Here is a 22,571-nt window from a genome sequence, read left to right as displayed (position 1 = left end):
GTCTCACTTCCCAGTGCCACTTGGAATGTGGCCATGGAAGATAAAGAACAAGGAAGAGCCTTCTGAGTGTGGCGCCAAGAAGCAGAGAAATTTGTGACAAAGGGTATTCATCCTTGAGAGCGGAACCAGGATAAAATCATAGAACTTCCACTGACAGGCAAAGGACCTTCACAATTACCACCCGGAAAGATGCTATTATTTAAAGACCTGGACTGCTATGAGACTCACATTTTTCACTGAACTTTGGTTCTAATGCAATGTATCTAGCTATGGGGAAGCACTTGGGAATTATTGTTATGCGGAAGAGTGGAGGGATTCACAGACAATGACGGCATTTCATAGTGTGCTAGGCACAATGCCTTGTCTTACTTCACATAGTTACTCTCTTAGGTTTGTACTATTATAATGTCATTCTACAGGTGGGGTCACTAAGATGGGGTCAAGTAACTTTGTCAAGGTTACACAATAAGTAAGTCTTGGAACCAGAATTTAAAGATGTGGGACCCAACTCCAAACTGGTCACTCTTAATTCTATCAAACTTGATAGTCACAGAAATCTATTGGGCATGATAAGAGATATACACACTCTGAAGGTGACACAAGGCATACACACAAATAACTCCAGGGCAAGGGTGTGGGTTATCTAATAAAGAAGGCATAGATATGTTTCAACCAGAATACAGTAGATGACTATCACTAACTTTTAACCTTGTTAGGGACTTTTTTAAAATTTATTTATCAGTTCCCATTACACCATCTGGCTCACAGCAGGTGCTCAGTTGATATTTGGTGAGTGAATGAAGAATGAATGCCAGAGTTTTGTAATATTAGTCTAAGGTCCTTGAGCAGGTGTGCCGAATTTGCCCTCACACCTCTGGAGTCTAGTGCATTTAGCACTCAACAAATGGTCCTTGAACTAAAGTGAGAGAAACCCACACTATGTTTTTACTCTAAGGCTGCTAGGCTCATTGTTCTCAGTTAGCTTTTCTTTACAATGGAAGGTGTCCCCCTTCCTAACTACACAGCCCTTGTGAAGGATTGGGTTTTTCAAAAGATTCTTACTTGCTTTAACCTCTTGTGCGCTTAGGTTATATTCACCAGGTGAACTTGAAACCTCAGGTTTTTAGTCACTGTCTTTTCCAACCTATATGCCCAGCTCCCCTGGTGAGTTTGCTCACTGGCATTGGATCCCTTCCCCACATATTTAGCTATAGTGCTAGTCATCTGCACCTTTCTCTGCTGTAGTTATTGAAAAACCGCATCAATTTCATTTACTAAACCTGTATGTGAGCGAGATCCAGAATGTGGGGGTATAGGGGCGACTGAGAAAGCCACGTTTCTGGCTCTCTGTGGCCCATAAAATGTTTCTATGTGTTTTAAAGACTGGATAATAGGAATACAATGGTAAAAATAAAACAAAAATAAAACACAAACATTTCTGCTCCTTATCCCCACAAGGAGCAAAGCGATTAAAAAAAAAAAAAATGGCACTTGAGTATGTCTTTCCAATGGAGGCTGGAGAGAACCACAAATAAATACCTTACTTTTGCTGGTCACAACTGAACTATACCTTCACAGTTATTTTCTGGAGACCCAGATTTCCAGTCCATTCCCTCGGTATCTACAAAAAGAGAAAGGGGGAGGGGGAGATGCATTTTGATTCAAAAAAACATCAGGCAAGACAGGCAAACAAAACAGTAGTGAGTTAGAGATCCTACGAGGTCTATTTTAATTAAAAAAGCAGTTTTAAAACTATAATTGACTGCACTACGGTAACAATAGAATGATAACAAACCGGTGGGGGGTGGGGGACCCTGGGCGCCAGGGTAGTTCCCCCACTTGCAGGAGCATGCTGAGCTTCCTGGGGCTCTCTCCTCCTCGCCAAGCTACCCCGGGCTCTATTTGCCTCCAAGGCACCAAAAACAGATAAACTTTTACCTAGCCGCTCCCACCACACCTAGCATGGAGCTGCTGCTTCTAGGGTGTGGGCCATCCAGGGAAGGAAGGAGTCTGGTCGCCTGTCTGACAACAATGACAGTTTTTTTTTTTTGTTTTTTTTTTTTTTTTTTTTTTTTTTTTTTTTTTTTTTTAATGGAACTACATTTCCAATAAGAAAAACCAGCAGTTGTGAAAAGTAGAGCTACATCTGTCACCCTCGGGCCGGGACACCTCTCGGGAACATTTGTCTTTGCAGCACCCCAGGTGAGGCCCAGGGTCCCCTTGGGAGTGAGTGGCTGCCCCTGGGAGGAGGATTCCTTTTGGTTCTAAAAAGTTCGGGCGAGCCGGCAGCCTGCCTGAGCGCGGGGCCGGCGAGCTTGCCCCGTCGTTCTGTGCAAAAGTCAGTTGTGGCCGGAGCTCCCGGGCTGTTTGGCTTTGAGCGCGCACTGCCCCTGCCCTCTCCCTTCCTGCAAAAGGCCAAGGGTTTCTGACCCATCATGGCCCAGGCAGAGTTCACGCTCAGCCGCCGACCTCTGGGCAGAGAAAGCAATCGCGCCGAGAGGCGAGAGCACGGAATAGAAGAGAAAGAGAGAGAGAAAAAAATGTTCTTGGCTGCGCGCGTCGGCCGCCCCCGGGGGGCACTCTTCCTTCCAGGAGCCCCCTCCACGCTCCCCGTGGCCACACCCATCCCCTCGGCCGCCGAGTTGGGAAACGGAGGCGTGAACATGGAGGGGGTGGGTAAGGCAACGTGCGCCCGTGACCCTCGAGGGCGAGGTGGCCCTAAAAAGGCCACGCGCGGGGCGCCGAGGCTGCGGGAGGCCGGGAGGCGGGGCGGGGGAGGAGGAGGCGCGGGGGGTCCGGCCGCGGAGGTTCCCGGGCGGCGGGAGGGGCAGCACCTGAGGAATCCGCCTCCGGCCGCCGCGGTGGCCGCCGCCTCGCTCCGCCCCGGGGAGCTGAGCGCGCGACCTGCGCGCCGGCCCGCGAGACGCCAGCCACCGGCGGCGGCGCTAGCACCTCGGCGCAGGGCGGCCGCGGCGGCGAGCGGAGGAGGCGCAGCGCCGGGACCCGGACTGGGGGTTGGGGGAGACGATCCCCGGCCGAGGCGAGGGCCACCCCGCCGGTCCCCTCTGCCCTCGCGCCGCTCCAGGGCCAGGTGAGCGGCTCGCGGGGGCGCCGGGCGCGCGGGGCCGGGCGGCGGGAGGGGAGAGGTCGCCAGCCGGGCGCGGGCGCACGCCTCTGCGGGGCCGGCGCTGCCCGGGCGCGGGCGGTGGACACTGGCTGCGCGGGACGGCGGACTTTCTCTGGAGAGGGAGGACCGGGAAGGCGGAGCGGGGCTGGGAGCGTGTGTGTGCGATGCGTGTGCGTGTGTGTGTGCGCGCGTGGCGAGGGTAGGTGCCGCCTGCGCGTCCGGACCCGAACCCGTCCTCCCGGCAGCTCCGGGGAGGACCCAGCCCGGGCGGTCCGCGCGCCCTGAGGCCGGAGGCCTGTCACCCCAGCCCTCCGCGCGCCTTTGTGGCGGGAGCGAGGGCTCCCGGGCGTGGGGCAGGGAGGCTGCGGCGCGGCGCGGGGCGGAGGTGGCGGCGAGGGGCGCGCCCCTCCCGGCCCCGGAGCGCCGGGGCTGCGGGGGGCTCCGGGGGCCGGAGGGCGGCGGGGGCCGGGAGGGGATGCGGAGAGCCCCGCCGGGGGAAGCGGAGCGCGTCCGGCGGTGGCCGGGCGTTTCTCTGCCCGCGTCCCCGGGTCTCCGGGCTCCGCACTAAATGTCACTTGGTCGCGAGCGCGCGCGTGCCGCCCGGCCATCGCGCCCGTCCCCCGGCGGCGGCGGAGGGCCACTCGCGCGCCCCGGTTCCGAGGGAGACACAAAGGGCCGTGCTGACAGCTGACCCTGACACCAGGGGACCGCCGCCGAGCGAGGTGTGTGCCCTGGCCGGCCGGTCGAGGGTGTCACGATGGGGCGGTTTGCTTGAAGTAAATCAATTCCCTCCAGTCGCTCTTCTGAGCCCCGTGGAAGGAGGTTCCGTGCGGATTCCGTCCGTCCGTGGGCTTTCTCGATTGAACTGCGCCCACGTCGGCAGCAGACCCGGTGCACCCATCTGCAGGGGAACTGCCCCAGGCGGCCGGACCCCGGAGGGACTCGCCATCACGTTCCTTTCCTCCGTGGACCTGGCTGCTTCAGGGTCTTTGCGCGCCCCACCCGGCCCTCTGTCCCCTGTCCACGAGGTGGAAACCAATTTTTAATTTTTACTTTCCACGCCTTTAGAATCGCCCCCCCCCCCCAAAAAAAAAGCTGGGAAATCTCTTTTTAAAACCCAGCCATTTAAATATGGGGAAGAGGTTTTCCCCGCACAAGGTTTTTGAATGAAATGGCCCCTCTAACACATGTGCTTATGGAATTCTGCTTTGAATTTTGTCACTGTGTTGGTTCTTTTTTCTTGTTGCATATATCTAGCTGGTTTTACAAATGGCAATCCTGGAAACTCATTTAAAAGAGGAAATTTAAAAATAAGTGTTTTATTGAAAATATTTAGTCGTAGAATTGTACGCATGTGTTTAAAGGGAAAATTTTAATTAGTGTACATTGAAAAGTAATATGCATAGAGTAGAAATTTCTTTGTAATGTAAGCTCTCTCTCTCCCACCCCATACTCCCAATGCGCTCCTCCTCCTCCCCAGAGGCCACTGTTGTCAATTTCTTGTATATCCTCCCATAAGCTTCCTATTAAGATGGAATTACATTATGGCACTAAAGGGAGAAAGGAACTGAATGTAAGTAAAGAATGAATTCTATATATCAATGGTGATAGCTATTAATTTGATATTCACTCATGGTGACATTAGAACCTTTTATTTGGCCTAGGGAAGACTTACTGCAGCTGAAGACCAGTTAGAGTACTCAAATTCTTAGAGCAGATATCCATTTGAAAGTAGAACTATTAAGCTATTATCCCACCTGCACGCCCATCACCAGTGGATTTTATAGCCTTTGTTGACCTTTTTCTCCACTTTGGAACTCTTTATGAAGTAGAGAATGGGAACGATGAGTTTATTTTGTCTAGTGCCATATATAGCTGAAGACATTGGAAGCACATATGCATACTCTTGTTAACATGACAATATAAAAATGGTAATGGTAAGAGAGAAATATGAAGGCCAAGTTTAAGACATTTGTTCGCGTCTTCTAGTTGCAAGTCTGGGTTTGCTCTGGCTAAATGAAGTCACTTCCTTAGAAATGCTTTGTCTCCCCCTCAATTAAAGGAATTGAACTATGGGGCTTCTAAGTGTCCTTCTAACTCCAAACTTCTGTGATTAAAGAGTTTCTGTAGGTGTCCTAAGACTGCCTATAGGTAACCCAGTTGGACCTGTGGAGTGACAAAATAAATTCCTCAACGGTAGATTCATTTATCGATGTTTAAACTACATTCCTGCCCTTATGATATTGATATTATTGGAGGACAGCTGCTTTCCTTTTCCACACAGTGTCTGTTTTCCACTGAAAGAGGTCAAACCTTGGGCTGAATGGGCCTCTGTGCATCACCTTGTGTGGCTAAGGAGAGTGAATTTTCTTCACAGCTCAGGGTATCATTTTGGGGGAAATTACTCTTCCCAGCATCTTACTTTTCTTTTCTTTTTTCTTTTTTTGTTAAAGTGGTAGTAAAGTTCATGTATCTACTTCAAAGGGACTTGATGTGACTTAATTAGTAATTCTCAAAGGTATTTAGAAAATGAATATCCCTTATAGCTAAGATATTTTAGCTACTTTTATACTTCTTCACTTAAAGATAATGTTATTAGTAGAAAATTTTTCTAATCCCTAAAATACCTGCAACCCCTGGGCTAATGATTCCTGGATGAACACAGGGAGCTGAGGAGTCATTGCAAGGTTATGATAGTAAAAAAAATTAGCTTACCTTAGTCATTGTGTATGATCTCAATCAAGAGATTTCAAAAGAATGCTGTTAAGTGGTGATTGCAAATACCATTGATGTTAAGATCTCGTACTTTACATCTTCTGTAATTATTAAGTATTATGTAAATTATTTTAAACAAGTCTGTAATGTAAATAAATTACAGTGAAGTTTTAGAAATTGTTATTACAACTAGAAATTGTTTTGAACTGAAATGGATTTTTAGGGATACTTAGAGCAATCTTGATTGACAAAATTGACAGAAACAAAATAAAATTAAGTAGTAATAGTGAAATTCTAAAATGGAATCATTTTTATTTTTCCAGTTTTCTTCCTAGTCTTGCCATATGAACATACGCTTTTACAGATGTCTTACCATATTGCAGATACATTTTTACATTGATTTTTTCATAAACATTTTGCTATAATTCACTTCCTATTATTTGTAATTAGTTTGTCATACCATAATTTATCAGCCTTTCCTGTATTTTGAGATTCCCCCACTCCCAGTATTTAAAAAATGTATAATGCCCATCCTCATGAGTATAATTTTCTTCTTATTCTTTTTAAAAACTTCCTTAGGATTGTTCCCCTGGAATAGTGGTCAGCAAACTCATTAGTCAACAGAGCCAAATATCAACAGTACAACGATTGACATTTCTTTTGAGAGCCAAATTTTTTAAACTTAAACTATATAGGTAGGTACATTGTTATTAATTTAATTAGGGTACTCCTAAGCTGGCCTTTGCTAAAAACTCAAGGGGCCAAAGAGCCGCATGTGGCTCGAGAGCCGCAGTTTGCCGACCACTGCCCTGGAGAGTCAGTATGGTGCAGTTGTAATTGGGTCGGCCTTAAAGTAAAGGTTCAGGGTCCAAAACCTATCTCCATCACTTATTGGCAGTACTAGGCAAATAATTTATGTTCTCGGAGCTTTCTAACCTGTAAAATGGGTTTAGTAATAACTCTCTATAAAGTTGTTGAAATAAAAAGTTGCAATACATGACAACACATACCCGTGTTTCCCCCAAAATGAGACATTCTCCGAAAATAAGACCTACTTACAGGTTTCCTTCTGAGTGAAATATAAGGCATCCCCCCGAAAATAAGCCCCCCCCCCGCCAGGCTAAGCATGAGAGATTTGGTCCACTGATCTGAAAGAAATGGAGTCACAAGAAATTCACCAGGAAATTCAGGAATTGGATTGTTATGATGATGTTCCAGAAGATGTCATTGAAGAAATGAATAAATTCTTGATACTGTAGGATTTACAGTTTGTCTGGTTTGTGTTGACAACTACCGTACTACTGTACCGTATACAGGTAATAAATTTCCTTTATTTTCATTTAACAATAAATGTGTACCATATTCTTCTTCATGGGAAAATAAGACATCCCCTGAAAATAAGACCTAGCGCATCTTTGGGAGCAAAAATTAATCTAAGACACTGTCTTATTTTCGGGGAAATGGGGTATACTAGTAAATGTTAGCTTTTATTTTTATTAGGAATTTTTCTGATTTCTGATAATCACCAGCTTACTTTCCAAAAGGATTATATACATTTATACCTCATTAACAACCGTGTGTGTGCGGGCTTGTTATTTGAAAACATTTATATTATTGTGACTGACTTGTGTAGCCAGTGTAAAATTGTATCCCTTTGTTTGTGAGCTGTGTTCCTTGGTCTTGGTAGAAGTGAGAGGGACCTTTTTCAGCAGGATTGCTACTGTGTTCAACATGGGCGGGTAGGCGCTTCACCACCTCAGTCATTTTGAACTAATCTGTAAGATGGGCAGACAGGACGGGTCCGTGACAGAATCAAATTTCCTAATTGACTCTTTCAAATTAATTATAGTTTTGTGTCCTCAGCCTATAGTGATTTTTATTAATTATTATTTTTTAACCTTAGAAACGTAGCCGTCAAAATTAATAAAGAATATATAACAATTCTACTTAAGTGGAGAAGAAACCCTCTTTTTTTTTTTCTTCTTTTGAAAGGCTGATTTATCATTATCTTGATTGTGATCACAATCAAGTGGATTTTTACTAGGAATGTTTCTTCCAAACGTGGGAGGGGGGGGGAGTCAGAGAAAAAGTTGCATGGTTCCTGGTCATGTTATCTTTTGGCTACAAATGAATAATGAAGTTATGCCCTCTGACTTGCGTTCTTATATAGTCAAGGTAATTTAGAGGACACAAAAGCATGCCCTTGTAACTTCTGGAGTTCCAGCAGCCCTGATACTTCTGGCAAACACACACCCCACATGGACAACAGCAGCTCTTTGTGCTGCCCAGCCCCAGGAGGGCTCCCTATTGTGTACTCTTCCTTCCCTCCCATTCCTGACAGACCGGTGATAGCAACTCCTCCGAGTCCAGATGTGAAGCCCCCACAGAGGCTCCTCTCTTCTACCCAGCGCTGTATTTACCCCTGCTCCCCGCCCCTGGAGCATATTTGCTTTTGACTTAGGTTATAGAGATTTCGCTATCTCTTCAAGGTTGTGATTTCGGATTTTATTTTTAATCTTTTTCTACTAGAGCAGTGTTTCCCAAACTTCTCTCATGATGAGAATCACCTGGTGGAGTTGTTAAAACAGATTCCTGAATCCCAACTAAGAAGTGCTAAACTAGAATTTTTGGGAACATGTAGGTAAAATTGTATACTTAACTAGTGCTCTAAGACAGATTTTATATACAGAGCACTAAGTTAGGTATGCAATTTTACCTATATGTTCTCAAAAATTCTAGTTTAGCACTTCTTAGTTGGGATTCAGGAATCTGTGTTTTAACAACTCCACCAGGTGATTCTCATCATGAGAGAAGTTTGGGAAACACTGTACTAGTAACTAGAGGGTCGGATGAATGGCCCTCTAGTAGAGACTCTAAGCATGATTAGCATAGATTAATATGGAATCAGCACTTGATAAATGCTTGCTGCTGCGACCCATGCCACCGGTGGTGGTCTTCTCTGTTACTGGGCATGGTTCTAGTTTTATGGGACCCGTCTGGAGAAGCCAGCTCCAGCTGTGTCTTGGATTGCCTATGTTACAAGGTTAGGCGCTAGGAAACGGGTTTGTGCTGGCTCTTTTCGCTGCTTGTGTGTTTAGGGGAGACTCTTGACGCCTGTCCCTTACTTTTTCTTCTGTAAAATGGGATTAACAATTTCTGCTCTATTTATCAACCTCCAGCACAGGATTGTTGTGAAAATAAAGTGGAGTAATAAATGTGGACATGTTTTGGAAATTTTATATTGTAAAAATTATACATTTTCACTACTCTTCCAGGAGTGTCCGTGTGCTTGAGAAAACCTCATCTCATTGTGGAGCTGTACTTGGTGTTTGGGATTAGGTAAACATTATTGAGACCCAATCCAACCTATTCAGTCAGAAACTTCGGGGTTGGGGCCTACAGGTCTGCGTTTTAACAGCCCTTCTGATGCTGAACCACTGCTCGAGAGGGTAGGAAATAACCGCTAGAAAAGTATTCTTCTGCTAGTTGAATATTAGTTATAAAATCATCCATATATATCACAGCATCACTTTTGAATGCTAAGTATGAAATGAAAGTTAACTATTATTAGATGCTGTTTGTCTTTTTTAAAAACAATATATATATATTTTTTATTTCAGAGAGGAAAGGAGAGGGAGAGAGAGAGAGATTAAAAACATCAATGATGAGAGAAAATCATTGATTGGCTGCCTTCTGAAGCTCTCTACTGGGGATTTTGCCCACAACCTAGACATGTGTCCTGAGCAGGAATCGAACCCTCCTGGTTCATAGGTCGATGCTAACCACTGAGCAACACTGGCCAGACTGCTGTTTGTCTTTTAATCTCTCAAAATGTAATTCAGAGTAGGAATTATAAACTGGGTTGCTTGTAGAGGCCAAGCAGGTATTCTGAGTGAGTGACGCAGGAACCCTGTATAATAATAAGGGATGATAATTTCTGGCGGACAAGAAAGTCTGAAAGAGGCAGATTTCTAATGCTCCATTGACTTATGCCCAATGGTAGTGTGGGTCACTGTGGCCAGATTACTTATTTTGCAACTGGAGCTGGAAATTAAATGTTGACAATAAATTTTAAAGAAAACATGGGCCCAATAAAGCAAATCTGCCTTTCATTTAATTAACATGGGTGAGAATATTTGCAACATGATGACCGTGTTCAACATCCTCTATAATAAAAGCCCAGTGACTACTATGGCGTAACGACCAGAATGACCAACAACCGGATGACCGGCCCGTAGCTGTGATGAGCACTGGCCCAGACCTTGCTGTCAGTGCCCTTACAGCCCCAAATCCTGTTCACCTGCACTCCAGACCCTGACAGCAGGGAGGCAGGGGCCCTGTTCCTCACAGAATCAGCCGTTGGTCAGCTTGCTGTCCGCACCCTGACAGCCCAGATTCCCATTCACCCACACCCCACACCCTGATAGGAAGGAGGAGGGAGCCAGATATCTGGATACCTGAATTCTCTTTCAATGTGCATGAATTCATCCACCGGGCCACTAGTTATTAATAAAGAAATACATATTAATAAAGAAATGCATTTGTAAAAATTTCAGGTTATAAAGATTCAATCCTATATAATAAAAGCCTAATATGCAAATTGTCCCCTCGACTGGGAGTTCTACCAGGAGTTTGACCGCTTGCTATGACATGAGCTGACCACCAGGGGGTGGCACGGAAAATGGTGGGTGTTGACAACATGGCGCTGGCAGCTGTGGAGGTGCTGCTGGCCCCAATGGGCCCAAATGAGAGCAGGACTGTGGCGGGATGGTGGAGCATGTGAGCAGGTAGCACCAGGCCAAGGCAGGTGCGAGCAGGGTCTGATTGCCCCATCAATTGACCCACAGATGGCAACCAATGGTGGCAGCGGGGGGTGGGACTGCCGCCCAGCTCCCAGGCGCTGAGGGAGCCAGGTGGAGGCCTGATGACTCAGGTGGAGGGGGGCACACAGGAGCCCAGGTGCTTCCTAGGGTCCAAAGGTCAGTTGGGTCCTGCTCTTCCATGCCAGATGCTCATGCTTTGATCATTGGCTTGACTGAGGGACTGCACCCATGCACGAATTTCATGCTCCGGGCCTCTAGTAGATTGCTAATACCTAGTGTTGGCAATGGGGCGAATAATTGTTATACACTATAGAATGAAGGCGAATAATTCAACTTTTCTGGAGATCTATTTGGGATCACTTATCACAATATCTGCCCTGTTAAATGTGGTAGTCCTTTGCTACATGTGCTATTTAGTTTAACATTACATACAACTAAAGATTCAGTTTCTCAGTTGCACTAGTCATATTTCAAGTGCTCAGTAGCTGCGTGTGGCTGGTGGCTACTATATTGGACTGTGAAGACACAGAACATTTCCATTCTCATTGGAGAAAGTCCTATTGGACAGCACTGGTCTAAGCTCTTTGACAGAAATTTCTCTTCTAAGAATTTGTTAGGAAGAAATAATTAGATAAATAATTAGAAAACATCATCTGGAACATTATAAGAGTAAAAGAATTACAAAGAAGCTAAATATTGTGTGTGTGTGTTTTTTTAAAATTAGGTTTTAGTAAATATCCATGATATATTGGTAAGTGAAAATATCCTTACTGTAGGGTCATTTTATTTATTTGAGTAGAGAGCTTAGGTACTAGAGAACAGGAGAACTTACATATACATATAAGTATAACACAGCTTTCCCTTTTTAGCCTACAGCTGTTCTCATATAGAATAAAAGGCTGATTTTCACCAAACAATGAGCAGAGGCACAAGAAAGTCCTAAAAGGGGATGTCGAAAGTGAGATGGTAGCTGAGATTTTCTACAAGGTGTCACTGACGGAGTGACACCTGAGTGAAGACCTGAGGGCTGCAAGGGACCTGAACCATTGGAAGGTTAGAGAAAGAGCATTCTTGGCCGTTGTGAGGGGAGTAAGTAGGAGGCCAGTCCCGCAGTTGAAGAGCAGGCGCAAGTGACAGAGTGAGTGGGGGATTAGGCCAGAGAGGTAATCTAGATCTTTTAACTTCAAAATTCTTTGTTCTCTCTAGTATACCACACTCTTCAAATTCTTTGGTTAAGCAGTTTGTAAACAGACCAGACATCTTTAACTTCGCTGTTTTTCAGTGCGATCTTTCAACACCTGCCTTATTTGCTTGGGGTGCTTGTTAAGTGTGGATTATTGGTCTCTTGATCTGCTGAATAAGAGTTTCTGGGGTGGGACCCTCCACTGTGCATTTTAACAATATTCCCAGGTGATTTCATGAACACAGAAGTCTTAGAAATACTCCTTAGGTTTATCATTCTGTAAACTTAGTTTTTATAGAGCAGGTGCCTATAGAAGTCACAATGTGAAACGAAGTTACTAGTATAATTGGTGTAATGTCTCATTTCTTTCTTGCATTTTAAATTTATTAAATTGATACTACTTATAGTAAGTTTATGTATATAACTCTATTAGCATATTCAGGGAACTGTAAGACTATTACCATAATTCTTAGCCACATCAGAGGATTGGGGAATCTTTTCTCTTGAGGGTTCTGTCTCTCCCTCATCCAGTCTGTTCTGTTTTTTGGAAAGAACAACTTTAAATATATTTTATTATGTTTTCTTTTCTTCTTCTCTCTCTTTTTATCTCTCTCTCTTTTTTTCTTCTTTCTCTTCCCTTCACCTTCAAATCTAACCATCCTAAATTAAACACCATTAACTTTTTGGTGGTCATTCTTTTATGTGTTTCTATGCAGATTTATTACCGGTAGTCACCAACACAATTTTACATAATGGGATCGTATTACATTTTTTATAAAACTGTAATCACATCTTTTAAAAAATGTAGTGAGCCTAAATTTCCTCTTTTACCCTCCATTGTCACGCCAACTATGTGGCCCATCTGCTATTTATTTTGTTATAACTTTTTTCATGATCATGAAACCTCTATATATTATGTAATTTTAGGATCTTATATACAGTTTCACATGTATGTATATATATATATATATAATCATATTTATTTTTCACTTAACACTTAATAAAACACAAGGGGTATCCTCTAAGTAAAGTGGCATAGCTCTTACTTATTCTTCTTAATGACTACATAATATCCTGTAGTATACATATTCCACAGTTAAATCACTATTACTTTAACAAAGGGCATTTACTTTAACTAACCAAGAAAACAGCTATATATATATAAAAAAAAATGGACATATCTGATAATGTAATTTAAAAACATTTTTGTAAAGCAAAAAAGAGCTATAAACAAATACAGTAAATAAATGATAGAGTGAGAGGGGAAATCTCTACATATGCAGAAAAATATTATCCTTTCTGGTGTATAAGGAACTCCTAAAAAAGTAATACAAAATATTTTATAAAACATAATTTTAGTCCTGCCAGGTAGCTCAGATGGTTGGAGCATCATCCCATACACCAAAAGGTTGTGAGTTTGATTCCCAGTCAGGGCATATGAGTTTGATCCCTGGCTGGGGCAGGTGCAGGAGGCAACCTATCGATGTTTCTCTCACATCAAAGCTTCTCTCTCTCTTTCTCTCCCTTTCTCTGTCTAAAACCAATAAACATATCATTGGGTGAGATAAATACAACAGGGGGGAGGTGTCATTTGGTCAGTTGGGGGGAAAAGGAGACATGTAAAACTTTAGACAATAAAAAAAAAGTAAAAAACAACAACGAAACACCCAAACCCCATAATTTAAAAATATTTTGCAAATGATATGGCTAGGTCATTCACTGAAGCACAATTCCAAATTCAATAAGTTCCAAATTCCAATAAACATAAAAAAATGCTTAGCCTCCTTATTAGTTATTTGGAAATGCAAATTAAAAAAATAATAAGCTATCACTTGATGTTAATATAGAACTTTAATGCATATTAAATTTTTCAAAACTGGTTTGTTTATTAAAGTTTATATTAAAGCTACAAAACAATTATTTCTGGTTTGCTCAGAGAAGTTGAGGGAGATTGACTTTTACTCCCTTTCAGACTCAGCTTACATGATAAAGGGTGAGAACCGAACTTAGAAAAATAAATTTTGGCCCTGCCCAATTTGACTCTGTGGATGGAGCATCGGCCTGTGGACTCGGGTCCCGGGCTCGATTCTAGTCAAGGGCATGTACCTTGGTTGCGGGCACATCCCTGGTTGGGGGTGTGCAAGAGGCAGCTGATGGATGTTTCTCTCTCATCGATGTTTCTAACTCTTTCTTCCTCCCCCTTCCTCTCTGTAAAAAGTCAATAAAATATATTTTTAAAAAGAAAATTAAATTTTGATATCATTTGCATGCCATTTTTAAAAATATATATATTTTATTGAGTTTTTACAGAGAGGAAGGGAAAGGGATAGAGAGTTAGAGACATCAATGAGAGAGAAACATCCATCAGCTGCCTCTTGCACACTCCCTACCAGGGATGTGCCCACAACCAAGGTACATGCCCTTGATCAGAATCAAACCCAGGACCTTTTAGTCCTCAGGCCGATGCTCTATCCACTGAGCCAAACCTGTTTCGACTGCATGCCATTTTTTTAATTCAAAAGCATATCCTTCCATTTGGAACCAGACATGGTGGAATTTTAGAGCTGTAGGTCAATCTGCCTTGAGAGGAAAACAATGCGCCGCAGGGTTTACTTGACTCCTCAATGTCACTCAGGTAGTCCTGCTTGCTTTCCTGGTGGTTTTACCACCTTGTTCTTCAGTCCAGTATCTTCAATTGCAGCAAAAACAGAGAAATAATATTTTAATAATTTTTCATTTTCAAAAAAAGTATTAAATCTACAACACTTAGAGAAACTATTTGTTCTGTATTTTGTTTAGATTTTAAGTAGAAATAACATATGAAAACAATATATAAAATCAGAGAAGAGCTGAAACTGGTTTGGCTCAGTGGATAGAGTGTTGGCCTACGGACTGGGAGGTCCCAGGTTAGATTCCAGTCAAGGGCATGTACCTTGGTTGTGGGCACATCCCCAGTAGGGGGGTGTGCAGGAGGCATCTGATCGATGTTTCTCTCTCATCGATGTTTCTAACTCTCTATTCCTCTCCCTTCCTCTCTGTAAAAAATCAATATATTTTTTTAAAATCAGAGAAGAAACATCACTGACAATCAATCCTATTGCCCTTACAAGAGGAGCTGTTTTCCCAATTTTGCTTTGAGTATTTATCTGTATGCTTTAATGATTTTTTGTAATAGTAATGTTTCTCTAATTTTTCCAAAATCTTTGGTAACTTTGACTTTTAGGTCTTTTAATAATGCCGTTCTACTCCACTCACCCTTTTCTTTCTTCTGACTTTTTAAAAATGCATTCCATTTTTAAGCCTTGAACATTGCTTCATCTGAGTCTCCAAGTTTAATGGAATGCCTTCAATAGCTACCCTTTGCCTACATCAGCATATTCCAGAGGGCATCACCCTAAACATTAGTATCCTGGTATAATGCTGTCAGCTGTATGGAATAGGGAAAAAATTAGAAATTTTAAACAGTAATGAATTAATTATATGCCCAAACTGTCTGAGGGGAATGGAAGAGCACAATTCTTGGGTTAATTCAAGTGTCACCAAGGACCCAAGTTCTTTTAGTCATTCTCAGCCATCCTCTGTTTGTTGGTGTTTGTCTTTCATCTTGTCTATTTATTGCAACATACCGGCATTCCCAAGCTTCACAAAGTTTTGACTAGAGTCAGAAAAAGGTTATTTTTATTTAGGCCAAACAGTTTTTCTGTTTGTTTTTTTTTTGTTTTGTTTGTTTTTTGTTGTTGTTGTTGCAAAAACCTTTATTGTCTCATTTGGTCCAATGCATGGGAGAAGACTTCAGGGTGGTTAACAGAATGGCTAGAAGTTTTTGGAAGAGCCTCAGTTTACCTTTATATTTAGCCAGACACCAGGGCATGCAGAGGGGCCTGGGCTCTCCAGGATGGGGCCACTTCTCCCGCAGGATGGCGGAGGAGAAGCGGCTCCAGCTCCTGGTTGTACGTGAGGCTGAGCCTTTCAGAGAGATACTCACCCAGCCCAGCCTGAGGGCCGGCCCGCCTGTGGATGTTAGTCAGGGGGTCGCCCCTCTTCTTTATGAGTTGCACCTCCTCACCCAGGAAGTGGTTCTCCGGGAAGTCACAGAGATGAGGGTCTGCATGGATAGAAGCCAGAGCGTGCAGCTCCGCAAGGGCCTGGTGGCCGCTTCCATGGCATCCTGAGTTTTGCCCGACTCATCTTCAGCATGTCCTGGAAGAGAATGCAGTCACGTCGCTTTTTTTTTTTTTTTTTTTTTTTTTTACAACTTTAAGAGATGCTCAGCCTGAGCCCTCACGCGTCTTCTCCGCCACCTGGCGGGAGAAGTGGCCCACATCCTTGAGAGCCACCTCTTCACCGAGGCAATAGAAGCCCGGAGAGAGGTGGGTGTAGGAGGCCCGCAGATGCAGGTTGGCCAAGGTGGTTGGCCGTAGCCTCCAGCTCGGTGGAATGATTCTGACAAATCTGGGAGCTCATGGTTGTTCAGCAATAAGGAGTTAAGGTAGAGAAAAAAAAACACATGTGTTGGCTGGTCCAGGAGGTGGCTCTGAAGGTGGTGACTGGATAAGACACAGGAGAGTGGTTGGAGGCTGCAAGAAGGGGCGTCCCTGGATCTGTTCCATCCAAACATTGTTGAAGCAAGAGACAGATCCGAGACCGCCGAGGGCACTGCCAGGCTAAACAGTTTTTAGATGTCCCAAATCTCTGGCCAGAATTTAACACACTGGCATAAGCCAGTCACTGACAAGAAAAATGGATATACCATGAGTGATGTAGAATAATCAAGGTCCACTCTCTCAGGTAAGCATGCAAAAGCTCTGGAGTTATTACTATTGAAGAAAAAAATGGAAATGGCTGCATTAGGCAACCAGCAGTGTGTGCCATGGAATCCAGTTTCCTCAGTTCCCTTCAAGACTCTTCATAACCTGACCTTATGATAATCTAATACAAACCTCTATTCTAAACAAGCCAATCGTCTTCCCTGCCTATATATCCTGCTCATGTGCATTTCTACCTATGGCTTGGCTCATGTTTCTCTTAGAAATATCTTCATATTCTCTAGAGCTGGCTGTGGCTATTTAAATTAAATTTAATTAAAGTTAAATAAAAAATTCAGTTCCTCGGATAAACTGATTGCATTTCAAGAGCTTAATGGCCACACGTGGCCAATCATTAACACTGTGTAGACTCCATAGGTATAGAATATTTCTACCATTTGCAGAAAGTTCTGTTGAGCAGCATTGCGCTAAAGACTCTTGCAAATTAGACTATTGTTTAACCGGGTTTTTGATGAACTATTGGCCACTTAGAATAAATTGGAAATGCTATTTAAATCAGATTTTGAGCCCCAGACCATTTTCATGCCCCCAAAAGTTGAAGAACCACTGCTTTGAGGTCTAGTTTATTTCCTTTATGGAAATATACTAAATATTGGAGTTTTCATTAATTTTTCCTCCTCTAAACTTCTAATAGCACTTACAGTTTATATTACTTTTAGAATTTTATTTTAGAAATCTGTATTTTCTAATTATTTTTAGAAAGCATTTTTTTCCTAAATATTAGCATATAAGCCCCTTGAGAGGAGGTACTATAGCATTTTACAGTCTGTGCTTTCTAAAATGTCTGATAGAATATTGAGTACATAGTAAATACAAAATATTGCCTGAACAATTACATTTGACAGAATTGACAGTCTGTATTTAGTTGGCAGTTCTTTGAAAAAATCATAATACTGTGTACAAAATTGGAGATGGAAGATGGACGATGGTAAGGGTATTTCCACAATATTTCTCCTCAATTTTATTTGTTGGAAAGAATCCTAAAAATTCTGGTTAGATTGCTAATAAATGTTACATAAAAATCTTCCCCATAATGTTTAGATTTGCAGCATTTAAAAAATGGCTATTTTATTTCTTTTTTTATTGAATTTATTGGAGCGAGATTGGTTAATAAAATTATATAGGTTTCAGGTACTTAGTCTGCTTCCAAATCTTGGCTATTGTAAATAATGTTGCAATGAACATAGGGGTACAAACTTTCTTTAGAATTAGTGTTTTGGGTTTTTATGGGTATATTCCCAGAAGTGGAATTGCTGGGTCATAAGGGAGTTCCATTTTTAATTTTTTGAGGTAGCTCCATATTGCTTTCCACTGCATTCCCAACAACAAGGATTCCTTTTCTTCACATCCTCACCAACACTTGTTTGTTGATTTCTTTTTTAAAAAAAATATATTTTATTTATTTTTTACAGAGAGGAAGAGAGAGAGATAGAGAGTTAGAAACATCGACCAACTGCCTCATGCATACCTTCCACTGGGGATGTGCCTGCAACCAAGGTACATGCCTTGACCAGAATTGAACCTGGGACTCTTCAGTCCACAGGCCAACACTCTATCCACTGTGCCAAACCGGTTTCGGCTGTTTGTTGATTTCTTGATGATAGCCATCTAACAGGTGTGACGTGATATCTCATTGTGTTTTAATTTGCATTTTTCTGATGATTAGTGACCTTGAGCATCTATCTTCTCATATGTCTATTAGCCATCAGTATGTCCTCTTCAGAGAAGTCCATTTAGGTCCTTTGCCCATTTTTTAATGGGATTGTTTGTTTTTGGTGTTGTTTTATAAGTTATTTATAAATTTTGGATATTAACCCCTTGTCAGATGTATCATTGGTGAATATGTTCTCCCATTTAGTATGTTGTCTTATTTTGTTGATGATTTTCTTTGCTGTGCAAAAACTTTTTAGTTTTCCGTAACTGGTTTGGCTCAGTTCAGTGGATAGAGCATCGGCCTTGAGGTCTGAAGGGTCCCAGGTTTGATTCTGGTCAAGGGCACGGGCCCAGGTTTTGGGCTTGATCCCCAATATGGGGCGTGCAGGAGGCAGCTGTTCAGTGATTTTCTCTTATCTTTGATGTTTCTATCTCTCTCTCCCTCTCCTCTCCTCTCTGAAATAAATAAAGTAAATATTTTAAAAAGTTACTAAAAGAGAGAGAGAAAGAAAGAATAAGGTTCATTAAAAACAAACAAACAAAAACCTTTTTAGTTTTACATAGTCACATTTGTTTATTTTTTTTCTTTTGTTTCCCTCACCCAATGCGATATATTGGAAAAAATATTGGTATGAGAAATGTCCAGGAGTCTATTGCATGTATTTTCTTCTATGAGTTTTATGGTTTTGAGTCTAATATTTAAGACTTTAATCCATTTTGAGTTTATTTTTTGCGTATGGTGTAAGAAGGATGTCTAGTTACTTTTTTCTTCATGTATTTGTCCAGTTTTTCTATCACCATTTATTGAATAGACTATCTTTACCCCGTTGTATTGTTTGTCTCCTATATCAGATATTAATTGACATAAAGGTGTGGGTTTATTTTTGGGCTCTCTGTTCTGTTCCATTGATGTGTCTGTTTTTATGCCAGAGCTATGCTGTTTTGATTACTATGACCTTGTAGTATAGTTTGATTCCTCCATCTTTGTTTTTCTTTCTCAAGATTGCTGTAGTTCCATATAAGGTTTTGGGATATTTGTTCTAATTCTGTGAAATATGCCATTGGTATATGGATAGGAATTGCACTGAATCTATATATTGCTTTGGGTAGTATGGACATTTTAATGATATTAATTCTTCCTATCCATGAATAAGTATATGCTTTGACTTATTTGTATCTTTTTCAGTTTCTTTCTTCAGTGTCTTATAATTTTTTGAGTACAGGTCTTTTTACCTCCTTGGTTAAATTTATTCCTAGGCATTATTTTTTGTACAATTGATTTTTTTAGTTTTCCTTTCATTATTGGTGAATAGAAATGAAACTGATTTCTGGATATTTATTTTGATTCTGCTACATTACTGAATTTATTTACTAGTTCTAGTGAATTTTTGGTAGAATCTTTAGGGCCTCTATGTATGGTATCATGGCATCTGCCAATAGTGACAGTTTTACTTCTTCCTTTCCAATTTGGATGACTTTCATTTCTTATTCTTGTCTGATTGTTGGGTCGAAGACTTCCTGTACTATGTTGAATAAGAGTGGTGAAAGTGGACATCCCTGTCTTGTTTCTGATCTGATAGTTTTTGCCCACTGAGTATTAGCTGTGAGTTGCCATATATGCCCTTTGTTATGCTGAGGTATGCTCCCTCTATTCCCACTTTACTGAGACTGTATAAAAAAATGGATGCTGGATTTTATAAAAGTATTTTTCTGCATCTGTTGATATGATCATATAGTTGTATCATATTTTCATTTTGCTTATACGGTGTATAATGTTTATTGATTTTTTGGACATACTCAGAATAAATTCCACTTGTTCATGGTGCATGATCTTTTTAATGTATTGCTGGATCTGGTTTGCTAATATTTTTTGAGGATTTAAGCATCTGTGTTCATCAGAGATACTGGCCTATCATTTTCTTTTTCTGTAGTGTCTTTATCTGGAGTTAGATTAGATGGCTATTTTAAAAGTGCTCTGATCTCTTGATTCTTTTGAAGAACATAAACTAATCAAATCTCTGGAGCCTTAGCTGATAGGGAAACTTCCTGTTGCAACCTAACTCCCCACATGAATTAAGGTTTATCTCCAGCTAGCTGCTCTACCTACTTTGATGATTTAATAATCACTTGAGAATTGCTGGAGCAGGAGATTAAGGTCGTGGTAATAGTAATATTAGTGGTAATGGTAGTATGGGCATCAACATCTCACTTCGAACTAATGTAAGGAATGTTTCTCTTACATTCTCTTTCACATAATTTTACAAATTGTATCATTCAATGGGTTGATGTGAAAACCAACAACTACGTCCTTTGGCAGCCTTATTCTATATAATCCTATATAATAAAACCCTAATATGCAAATTGACCGAATAGCAGAACAACTGGTGGATTGACCGATTGCTATGACATGCACTGACCACCAGGAGGCAGACACTCAATGCAGGAGCTTCCCACAGTTTGGGGCAGTTCCTGCATTGAGCATCTGCCCCCCAAGAGGGAGGCGACCTGCCGCGGTGATCAGGGGGGCGGTGCCAGCAAGCAGGGGCCCCTTATTGCCCCACCCACAGATCGCTCCATAGATGGCTCTGATCGCTGGCCAGGCCTCGGGACCCTACCCTATATATTGGATACAGTCTCTTAGATTTAAAAATTAAAACCTGACAAGGCTTCTCTAACACTGAAAAAACAGGATGATGCAGCTATGACATACATGGACATTTTGTGGTCAGCCCTGATTCTGACACTTATAACTATGTGACAAAACCAATTACTTAACTTCTCTCTGCTTCCATTTTCCATCCATAAGATGGGGAAAATGGTACTACTGCCTCAGAAGGATCATGTTATGTACTACTTTTATAATCAGGGCAAAAAATGTAGCTGCCCATACAACAGCAAGATGCCCTTCACCTGCATAAAAAGTATGGTCACTGGTGCATGCAGTGTCCCGAATTGCGAGAGGAATGTCCAAGTGCTGGTTTAGGTCAGACATCTCCCACGGGGTCCCGGATTGTGAGAGGATGCAGGCCAGGCTGATTAGAACGAATTTTGTGCACTGGGCCTCTAGTTACATTATACTACAAAGTCAATCTAATTCATTATTTAAGAAATAAAATCTCTATTGAACAAATAACTATTTTCCTCTGAGGCTCTTGACATGTATTTTTACTCTAAGACAGTTGATTCATAATTTGATTTTAGATCAGTCACATTTTTGAGATAATGGATCAATGCACCAAGCACATGCCAAGTATAAAATAGACCCTCATGAAATGTTAGATCTTTCCCCCCGTCAGACCTGCTGAATAACAGTCCTCAGACTTTGCCAAAGAGTAGCAATTAGTTTTAAAATTTTGTCTCCCAACTATTAATACTAAGTTCTTCTTTTTAAAGGAAAATTGGACCATGGAAAAGTCACATTTCATCCCCTGGTTCATATTAATGGAACAATCTAATGCTAGTATTAGAGTGTTTCATAGTATTCTTAGTCAAAAGATGTATAAGGAATTGGTTGATATTGGTATGCATTAAATGGACCATCTTCACATCTGTTTGAAGCTCTGTTGAAGGCTGGAAGTGTGTTGGGTTATGGCATTTCAGATATTCCAAATGCTTGAGGTTTCTGCCATCATAAAGACTCCTGAGTCACTGGTATGCGCTATCTCAGCTTCTGCCTCCAGAGCAGAAGCTATGATGGAACCGTGTAATAGTACATAGCATAGTTGCATATCTGGAATTTCAGAGGAGTATGTATATATGTCAGAAAATGTGTGTACGTACAAAACATAGCTTTTAGTAAACATCAACTATAAAGGTCTTTATGGCTCATATGTGCTTCTTTGCCTGGTTCTTTCCTGCTATTTAATACTTTAATTTATAGTTGGAATTAATAATTTAATAGCTTAATAAAAATTAACATACACTATTTTAGGCATTGTACACACATTGTTTCTAATGCTCACGACATCCTTGCAAAGTAGGCATTATGATTCTCTTTTTATAGCTAAGAAAAATAAGCCTCTGAAAAGTTTAAGTAAATTTTGCAATAGCCCACAAGTAATAAGTGGAAAAGTCAGAATTCAAACCTACGGGCTGGATGATTCCAAAGTCTTTGTTCTTTCCTTTGTGTCATATACTTGGATACATGTCTTGTAACCCAATTGGACTGTAAGATCTGAATGTCAGGAATTGTATCTTATTTGTTATATTATCCAGCAAGATAACGTGTGGCAAATGTTGCTACT

At 41.7% G+C, this 22,571-nt stretch overlaps 1 protein-coding gene across 4 annotated transcripts in view; it reads left to right on the top strand.

Moving 5' to 3' along the window:
* The first annotated feature begins 2,922 nt into the window (after window positions 1-2,922).
* GREB1L (GREB1 like retinoic acid receptor coactivator) overlaps window positions 2,923-22,571 on the top strand; it is a 250,799-nt gene continuing 231,150 nt past the window's right edge. For 3 of the 4 annotated variants that reach the window (XR_014795353.1, XR_014795354.1, XM_084888067.1), the window contains exon 1: window positions 2,923-3,091. The gene's annotated coding sequence lies outside the window, so the exon portion shown is untranslated. The remainder of the gene's footprint in view (window positions 3,092-22,571) is intronic. The other variant, XM_084888068.1, reaches the window with a different exon arrangement.

The sequence above is a fragment of the Pipistrellus hanaki genome (genome assembly GCF_964339955.1).
Source record: "Pipistrellus hanaki genome assembly, chromosome: 6".
Lineage (NCBI taxonomy): Eukaryota > Metazoa > Chordata > Mammalia > Chiroptera > Vespertilionidae > Pipistrellus > Pipistrellus hanaki.
The sequence above is the reverse complement of the archived record's forward strand: the minus strand, read 5'-3'. Positions and strand labels throughout refer to the sequence as shown.